This window comes from Lepus europaeus, chromosome 18 (genome assembly GCF_033115175.1).
Source record: "Lepus europaeus isolate LE1 chromosome 18, mLepTim1.pri, whole genome shotgun sequence".
Taxonomy (NCBI): domain Eukaryota; kingdom Metazoa; phylum Chordata; class Mammalia; order Lagomorpha; family Leporidae; genus Lepus; species Lepus europaeus.
Genome location: NC_084844.1, coordinates 16,776,402 through 16,786,540, shown reverse-complemented (window position 1 = coordinate 16,786,540; position 10,139 = coordinate 16,776,402). Strand labels below are relative to the sequence as shown.

Genomic DNA, 10,139 nt, shown 5'->3' with positions numbered 1-10,139 from the left:
GATATCTTATGGCCACAATGGTCAGGACTGGACCAGGCTGAAGTTATGAGCCTCTTTGGGTCTCCCATGTGGTTGGCAGGGGCCCAACACTTGAGCCATATCCCACTGCTTTCTCCAGACCATTAGCAAGGATTTGGATTGGACGTGGAGCAGTCAGGACATGAACTGTTGCCTATATGGGATGCTGACATTTCTGGTGGCAGCTTTACCGCTATATCACAACACTCAATTCGATTTTTTAAAAGACTGTTTTATTTAGACTACTAGGAATTTGTACAGTCTCAACAAAGCAGGCTGTCTGTGTAATTTAGGTTTTGTTTGTAGGAAGCATAAATGGGTATAAGAAAGGTTTAATGGCAAGTGGAGCAGCAGCATCAATATCCCCTGGAAACTTGTCAGAAATGAAGGTGTCCAGGCTCCGTCCCAGGACTCCACTCATGTGTTACTGACAGGACCGCGTTCTGAGACATGCGTTATTGTGTGATCACCACAGAGTGCACTTCCACGATCCCAGAAGGTGTGTATCGATCACCTGCCATGGCCTTGATGCCATCAAGAGGCACAGTGAACAGATGTATGGGGCTGCCGCCAGCATACCTCGGCAGACTGTTTCACAGTTACCTTAAAATGTAGTATACTCTAAAATAATTATCAAAAGTCTTTATTAAGTATGATATGACTACGGCACGGTAGCTTTGGTTATACCAGCATCACCACAAACACATGAGTAACCTGTTGGACTGTAGCTTTAAACAGCTATGATGTCATTGGGTGATAGGAATTTTTCAGCTCATTGTAGTCTCACGGGGCCATCATCCTATAAGTGGTCTGTCACTGATCAAAATGGCACTATTGGTGCCTCACTAGTGAATCAGAAGACCCACGGTGGGCCAGTAATCTGTGCTTTAATAAGCCTTGCTGGTCGTTCTGTTGCATGGTTGTGTTTGAGAACAACTGGAGTCACCTGCGTCCTCTGGCTTGGAAATTTAACTTCACTCGGTTACTGTGTGGTTAAGGACATAGCTTAGACGGTAGATTCGGAAAACCAAACCTGTGTCTACTCCAAATGAAAACCTCCCCCTTATTTATGGAATTAGACATTGTATGCAGAATACATCTGTGCAGAGTAGTGCACCTGAGTCACAGTGATTCCACTTGCTGACTTTTCATCTTAGAAAATCTACTTTTGATCCATTTTCCAAGTGACCTTGGGTTTCTCATTCTTACAGCCCATGGAGGGAAAAACAGGATATTTGGCTTAAGAAAACTTTTTACGTGTATCAAGTTGAAAGCAAGAAAATATTCTTACAGAATTTATTCACAGGAGTTAGGTATAAAGTCTGAATTCTTAACATTATCATCCTATAAGATTCCAGAATGAGACTTTAGAATTTGTGACTTCACTTTTTGCTATTTAAAATTTATTCAGCACTGACAGCATGGGATTGAAGTACTTTGTAAAACCTTTGTAGCATAATCTTTGCCTTTGAGTCTTAAGTTCCTTGCTTTATATACATTTTTAAAAACAATACAATGCATGACACCATAAGAGGATCACGTGAGCTGGCACTGTGGTGCAGCAGGTTAAGCCACCACCTGTGAGTGCTGGTTCAGGTCCTGGCTGCCTGCTTCTGGGCCAGTTCCCCGCTAACGTACCTTGGAAGGCAACGGGAGATGGCCCAAGTACTTGGGCCCATGCCACCCATGTGGGAGACCATTATGAAGTCCCTGGTTTCAGCCTAATGCAGACCCAGCTGTTGTGGCTATTTGGGGAGTGAACCCACAGATGGAAGATTCTCTCTCCCTCTCTTTCACTCTTTCAAATAATTAGTTAAAAGTAAAGATTACATGAATATAGGCTGAGTCCTTTCATGGTAAAATTGGTGACATTCACTGTGATTGACATCTTTGAAGTGGTGGCTAAATGAGTGGGAATGGAGAAATGAAATGCTTCATGTTAAACCACATTTGAATTCCTTTAGCACCTGGCCTCTGTAGTCTAAACTCTATAGTAACAGAGCCGTCTAGTGACCAATTACAAGCGTATTGGGAATTGCTATGCACTGGTTCACACTGATGGAATGCAATGAAAGCATATGCTTTGCAAGTAAGCCACTTAAAATGGTTTTAATTTGATTTTGTAATACGAGTTTCTGGAAATAGATATTTCTAATTTGTTTTAGTTTGGTTAAAGCATGCAAGTGGGCATTCTCAGATGCTTGTGATTAGGGTATGTCACTAAATAAAAATTTAAAAATCCACTTAAGATGGCTGCCTAAAAATGGCTTACGTGGTAAAGGAAAGTTAAGAGGTTAGAAATGATTGCCTTCCTTGGTGTTAAATGTCGTAGTGATGTCCTTCTAACCCCTTGCAAGGAGGGAACACTTTTTATTAGCTTTATTTGCAGACTATCAGTGTATTTTCACACAAGACATAAAAGTATGTGTAGAGAACGATGTTTAGAAACTTTAAGAGCCTTTAAGCAAAATGATTGTTTAGCAGTGTCTCCAGAAAATAACTGTAAGGAAAAAGTTTCACAATTGTGTTTTACCTAATGTATTAGTGGAGTTTTCCAGTGACTCATACACAATTGGCATGATTCTTTGGAGAGGTCAGGGCAGTGGGTGTGTAAATATCACTTCGGTGGCTATTGGAAATACTCTGTTAAAAAAAAAAAAACAGGAAAACTATTGATAGTGTATACTGGACTTTGCTTTTCCTAACCTTAGAATTACCACTCAGAGATCACTAATTGTGCCCCAGTATCCGTTTTCTCTTTCTCACATAGGATTTGCACTGCTAAGTTTTTTAAAAAAATATTTATTTTTATTTATTTGAAAGACAGAGTTAAAGAGAGAGGCAGAGCCCTTTAGGACTCATTTTGTACTCCTCATCTCCAGAAATGTAAGATAATACATATGTGTCATTTTAAAAGTTTTTAATTATTTTTTTAAAAGATTCATTTATTTCTTTGAAAGGCAGAGTTACAGAGAGAGAGGAGAGACAGAAAGATCTTCATCTGCTGGTTCACTCCCCAAATGACCACAACGGACAGAGTTGGGCTGTTCTGAAGCCAGGAAGCCAGGAGCCAGGAGCTTCTTCTGGGTCTCCCACGTGGGTGCAGGGGCCCAAGCACTTGGGCCTTGTTCTGCTGCTTTCCCAGGCCATTAGCAGGGAGCTGGATCAGAAATGGAGCAGCTGGGGCTTGAACTGGCATTCCTATAGGATGCTGGTGTCAACAGGTGGCAGATTTACCCACTACACCACAGTGCCGGCCCAATTTGTGTTGTTGAAGCCACTGTGTGTGTGTGTGTGTGTGTGTGTTTACAGCAACAAGCATTTGTGGATGTGTTTTGAAACCACCGCCACTCACCCTCTCACCACAAATTATTTATAGTTCTCCCACGTACAAAATAAGCTCACTCCTCCCAAGGTCCCAGAGTCTAACCCCATTATAGCAGCAACTCCAAGTTCAGACTCTTATCCTCTGAATAGGTCCAGGGACAGATGAGGTTTTCTTGGGTGTAATTACTTAAATACAGTTACTCAAGTATGTACTTCTCAATCTGAAGTTCTGTGACCTCAAGAAAAAAAGTCATGTACTCCTTTTGCACAAGACCCAATGTGAAATGGTAGGACAGGCAGGATGACTGTGACAAACACTCCTGTCCCAACAGTAGGGAACAGGAAACATACAGCAATCATTGGGCCACAGCAATTCTTTTTTTTTTTTTTTTTTGACAGAGTTAGTGAGAGAGACGGAGAGAAAGGTCTTCCTTTTCTGTTGGTTCACCCCCTAAATGGCCGCTATGGCTGGCGCACTGTGCCGATCCGAAGCCAGGAGCCAGGAGCCAGGAGCTTCCTCCTGGTCTCCCATGCAGGTGCAGGGCCCAAGCACTTGGGCCATCCTCCACTGTCTACCCGGGCCACAGCAGAGAGCTGGACTGGAAGAAGAGCAACCGGGACAGAACCCGGTGCCCCAACTGGGACTAGAACCCGGGGTGCCAGCGCCACAGGCAGAGGATTAGCCTAGTGAGCCGCGGAGCCGGCCTGGTCCACAGCAATTCTGATACCCACTTGGGCACAGGTTTGCAGTTTACATTCAAAGTCTGGGAATAATTCTCTATGGCTTTTGGCTCCAACCCCTGGGCTTTTGGTTTCATCTTCTGTTAAGAACAGATTCTACACTTGATCTTAGCCAAAAGGCCAAAAAGCGATCGGTTTCATCTTTTAAGTCATTCTTTACTCAGGAAACGTATTATGTGTTTGCAGGTAAATAGTTTTCTCAGGCGGCTTCCTGTTTATAGAAATGTGGGCATTTTAAAAAAAAGATTTATTTTATTTATTTGAAAGGCAGAGTTACAGAGAGAGATAGAGATAGGGATGGAGATAGAGATAGAGAGATAGATATAGAGATAGAGATAGAGATAGAGATAGAGAGAGAGAGAGAGAGAGAGAGAACCATCTGCAGTTCACTCCCTAAATAACTGCAGTGACCAGTGATGGGTCAGACCAAAGCCAGAAGCCAGGAGCTTCTTCCAGTTCTTGGGCTATTTTCTGCTTTCCCAGGACATCAGCAGGGAGCTGGATTGGAAGTGGAACAGCTGGGTCTCAAACTGGTGCCCATGTGGGATACTAGCGCTGCATTCTGGGGCTTTACTGGCTGCTACACACTATAGAAATGTGGACATTTTTGTACTCTTTTAGCCCAATCTGACGGTGTTTCTGATAATACAATTCTGTTAAACTTTTGAGGTTCAGTCCATGAGATAAAAACCATATGCACAGATTGCTTTTGCTGAAAGACAAAGCATGTGCTTAAAACATGGAGAGTCTTGTGTCTTATTTAACAGAACTCTCAGGCACCACCCTTAAACAGTACTAGGATGAAAGCCACTAAAACCAAAAACCAGAAGTGGCCTATGTCCCTGCAACTTTGGCTCCATACTGTCAGCCCCAGACTCCCTCTCAACCTCTTGAATGTGAGAGAGAAATAAAGCTCATCTGGATCTGGCTGCTATTACTTAGGGATTTCCTGAATGGGTAAAGTAGCCTAATCCTAACTAATATAGCTTTGGAGCTCTTGGGGGTGGATGGAATATGTACATAACTAGATAACTCATGAATAAATCTAGTACTCAAAACTGTGACTGTCCAGGATTGGTTAAGCATCCATAATCTGTTCATCAGCACACAAACTGAGCCTGTGGTTATATTTATTCATTTGAGGGTGACATTGTATGAATAAGTGGAAAATGAACGGACTCCTTTAATAGAGGTGAAATAAGAGGTGAGGGGTGCTGGCACTGTGGCACAGGAGGTTACTCCTCCACCTGCGGTGCCAGCATCCCATATGGGCGCCAGTTCAAGTCCTGGCTGCTCCTCTTCTGATCCAGCTCTCTGCTATGGCCTGGGAAAACAGTAGAAGATGGGCCAAGTCCTTGGACCCCCGCATCCACGTGAGAGACCCAGAAGAAGCTCTTGGATCCTGGCTTTGGATTGGCGCAGCTCCAGCCATTGTGGCCAATTGGGGAGTGAACCAGTGGGTGAAAGACCATTCTCTCTGTCTCTACCTCTCCCTGTCTGTAACTCTACCTCTCAAATAAATAAATCAAATAATATTAATAATAAAGGTGAGGAGTTGGAGATGGAAGGCAGGTTTGGAATGTTTGCAAAAATGAGGGACAAACCTGATATGATCATCTCAATAGATACAGAAAAAGTATTTGAAAAATTCAACATCCTTTTTAAAAAATATGTATGTTTTTATTTATTTATCTGAGAGGTAGTGTTACAGACAAAGAGAGGGAGAGATAGAGAGAAGGTCTTCCATCTGCCAATTCACTCCCCAAATGGCCCCAACGGCTGGAGCTGAGCCAATCTGAAGCCAGGAGCTAGGAGCTTCTTCCAAGTCTCCCACGTGGGTACAAGGGCCCAAGCACTTGGACCATCTTCCATTTCTTTCCCAGGCATTAGCAGAGAGTTGGATTGGAAGAGAAGCAGCTGGGACATGAACAAGTGCCCATATGGGTTGTTGGCACTGCAGGCAGATACTTAGCTTACTATGCCACAGAGCCAGGCCTCAACATCCTTTCATGATGAAAATGCTCAACAAATTAGACATGGAAGGAATGCGTCTCAACACAATAAAGGCCATATATGACAAGTCCACAGATAACATCATTCCCAATAGTGAAAGGTTGAAGCCTTTCTTCTAAGATCAGGAATACGACAAGAATGCTCACTCTACCACTTCTTTTCTTTTCTTTTCTTTTTTCTGACAGGCTGAGTTAGACAGTGAGAGAGAGACAGAGAGAAAGGTCTTCCTTCCGTTGGTCCCCCGCCCCCCCCCCCCCCCCCCAAATGGTTGCTGCGGCCAGCACACTGCGCTGATCCGAAGCAAGGAGCCAGTTGCTTCCTCCTGGTCTCCCATGCAGGTGCAGGGCCCAAGCACTTGGGCCATCCTCCACTGCCCTCCCGGGCCACAGCAGAGAGCTGGACTGGAGAGGGGCAACCGGGACAGAATCCGGCACCCCGACTGGGACTAGAACCCGGTGTGCCGTCGCCGCAGGCGGAGGATTAGCCAAGTGAGCCTCGACGCCAGCCCTACCACTTCTTTTCAACATCATACTGGAAGTTCTAGTCAGAGAAATTATACAAGAAAAATAAGAAAAGCCATCTTAATAGAAAAGGAAGAAGTGAAATTGTCTCTATGCTCATGGCACAATGTTATATGTAGAAAATCGTAAAGAATCCATCAAAAAACTCTCAGAATATTAGGATTCAGTTAAGTTGCTGGATACAAAGCTAAGGTGCACAAACAGCACTCCTTTCTCTACATTAACTATGAGCTGTCAATAAAGAAATTAAGAAATTTCATTCACAATAACAGAAAAGAGTCTGAAAGATTTGTGTACTAACAGTTATAAAACAGGGGTACAGACATTCAGCATAGTCAAGACACCACTCGAAATGCTTGCATTCCATATTGAAGTGCCTAGTTCAAATCCCAGCTCCTCTCTTGATTCCAGCTTCCTGCTAACATGCACCCTAGGAAGCCACAGTGATGGCTCAAGTAGTTGGGACCCTGCCATTCATGTACCAGATTGAGTTCCTGGCTCCTGGCTTCAGCCTGGGCCAGCGCTGGCTGTTGTGGGCATTTGGGGAGTGAACCAGTGGATAGGAGATGCATATCTATCTATCTGTGTCTCCTCCCACCCCCACTCTCTCTGCCTTTCAAGTAAATTTTAAACATTTAAAAATAAAATTAAAAACTGATGAAATAAATTTAAGAAAGTGTGAATTAATGAAAATATATCCTATGTTCATGAATTGGAAGAGCTGATATTGTTAAAATGTCCATACTACCTAAAATGATCTACACATTCAAAGCAATTTCTATGCATGTTTTAATGTCATTTTTCATAGAAAGGTAGGAATGTGGAGAAAAGGGAACCCTTGCACACCACTGGTGGGGATGTAAGCTGGTACAGCCACTGTGGAAAATAGCTCATAAATGCCTTTAAAAAGTAACGATAGAATTACCATATGATCCAGCAATCCTATTTCTGAGTGTATATCCAAAGGAAATGAAGTCAGTATGTTGAAGAGATGCGTGCATCCCTCATTTTCATTATAGCATTGTTCCCAATAACCAAGATATGGAGACAAGTGTTCATCAGTAGATGAAAGGATAAAGAAAATGTGGTATATATATATATATATACACATATATACACACACACAATATAGACAATACACACACACACACAACTAGAATACCATTCAGCCTTAAAAAAGAAAATCCTGTATTATGACAACATGAAAGAACTTGGAGGACATTATGCTAAATAAAATAAGCCAAACACAGGAAAACAAATAGTTCATAATCTCACTTATATGTGGAATCCTAAAACATCAAACTCACAGAAGGAGACAGGAGAAGAGAGATTAGCAGAGGCTTGGGGCTGACATGGGGAGATGCTGTTCCACAGGTGCGGAGTCTCAGTTGAGCTCTGCTGTACGCACTGGCAGTTAATATCAATTGTAAATTTCAGAGTTGCTGAGAGGGCTTCAAATGTTTCACCACACATGCATAAATACAAGTGGTGTGATGGATGTTAATCAGTTTGAATCATATCATATATAAAAACATTCCACATTCTAAAACATCACATTATACTGCTCGTATACATAAACTTATGAATTGTCAATTTAAAAAATGGGGGTGGGTGGGTGGGTGGGTGTTTGGCCTGTGCTTAAGACTCCGGTTGGGAAGCCGACAGTCCACTTCAGAGCAGCTGGTGTCAACCCCCTGCTGCTGATTTCGGCTTCCTCCCAGCACAAACGCGGGGAGGCAGTCAGCTTGCTCTCACCTGCCCCGTTGTGGGCATTTGAATTTGGCGCCTGCATCGCACATGGGCGCTTGAGTTCTCTCTTCCGGCCTCTCCACTGAGCCCCCCCCCTCCCTCGCCCCCCCAGGGGATAATGTCTACAAAACGGGGTTGGGTTGGTTCAAGTTACAAATGAACACAATAGTATCACGGAGGCTATTATACATCACAACATCCTTTAAGCACGACATAGACATTTTTTATTTCTCACAACTCTTAATGAGATAATTGAGGCTGCAAAAGCACAATTTGCTCAGCTGCACCTAACGAACGGTCAGGACTTGAATGGTGACAATCTGCCTCTTAGGCCTGTGCGGGTCACTGGGTCACTGCAGGTAATTCATGGAGCGCGCAGACTGGATTACTCATGCGAACACATGCAGAGAAACGACACTTTAAACCATGGGCTTTGGGGGAAAACATGTTCACAACACTCTCTACCGGATGGAGCCTTCACAAACCGAGTTTAGCAAGCTCTAAAACGTGTCCAGTTGCACCAGAATTGGAGTGATATAACGTCTGTGGGGCAAAATCCCCGGGGAAAGCCAGGGAAGACCGCGTGGGTTCTTTTGCCAACATCATTTCTACCGCAGGACGCAGGAAAAGCTGATAAAAAAGCGAACAAAAGCCAAGGCAGCGTTAGCACCCCCGGAAGGCGGCCGGCGACCAAATGCAGCCGAGCAGTGGGCCGAGTGGTCTTGGTGCCGCTGTGCATCACCCAGGAGCAGAAACCCAGGTGAAATGTTTTCAGAACACGAGTGGAAGACAAACTTGAGAACGAATGGAGCAGAGCGGCGAGGAGGCCGCCGTGGGTCTGGCGCCCGCCGCGCCGGCCGCGTGAGGTCACGGCCTTTATGAGGTGGTGCGGGGTGGGGCAGCCGGCGCGGCCGCAGCGCTCCCCAGCCCTCGCGGAGGCCGCGGTGAGCTCGGCCGCTGCCCGCCGCTCGGAAGCCGGGCGGTCGCCGCAGCAGCCGGGTCCTCTGCCCGCCCCACACGGGCTGCGGCTCGTGGGCGGAGCGTCGGGCCAGGTCAGCTGACCGCGGGGGCGGGGCCACGCCGCGCGGGAGCCCGGGAAGGCGGCCGAGCGCGAGCGGCAGGCCTGAGGCGCTGTGGGTCCCTCAGCACCGTGAGGGTGGGAACCACAGCTCGAGGGGCTCGGGGGCCAGAAGTGGGACAGCGGTGGGGCGGCGAGACTTGCCGAGGGCACGGGAAGGAAGCGCTTGCAATGCCGAGCACAGAGAACCCGATACGGTGCGAGACAGTAGTTTCAGAGCGGGGTGAAGGAAGGTTCGAGAAAGGAACAAGGAGGTGACTGAGGGGAAAGTCGAGGGGCAGAATGAGAGGTGACTGGGACGGGCCGGGCGGTCCCTCAGACACCGGTGGCGGGGAAGCGTCGCAGCTCCGTGGGCTTAGGTGTCTGCCATGGCGCTTCTTGCCCGCGGGCTGACTTGCTTCCCTTGGAAATCATAAAGGCAGGACCTGCGGGACTCCTCCGCACCGAAGTTTCATTTCGGTTCTTTTTCTTTCCTTTTCTCTCTCTTTTTTTCCTCCCTCCCCCTCCCTCTCTTTAGAGAGCCCCTCCATCTGCTGGTTCACTCTCCAGCTGGCTAAAATGGCTGGCAGAGTCAGGATCCAGGAGCTTGTTCGAGGTCTCTCACCGGGTGGCGGGGACCCAACTACCTGAGCCATCTTCTGTTGCTTTTCCCAGGCCATTAGTAGGGGTGCAGTAGCGAGGACTTGAACCGG

The 10,139-nt window shown here is 45.9% G+C and overlaps 1 pseudogene; it reads right to left on the bottom strand.

The window, feature by feature from the left end:
- Positions 1 to 4,114: 4,114 nt before the first annotated feature.
- Positions 4,115 to 4,218, bottom strand: LOC133747441 (U2 spliceosomal RNA; annotated as a pseudogene).
- Between the last annotated feature and the right edge of the window lie 5,921 nt (positions 4,219 to 10,139).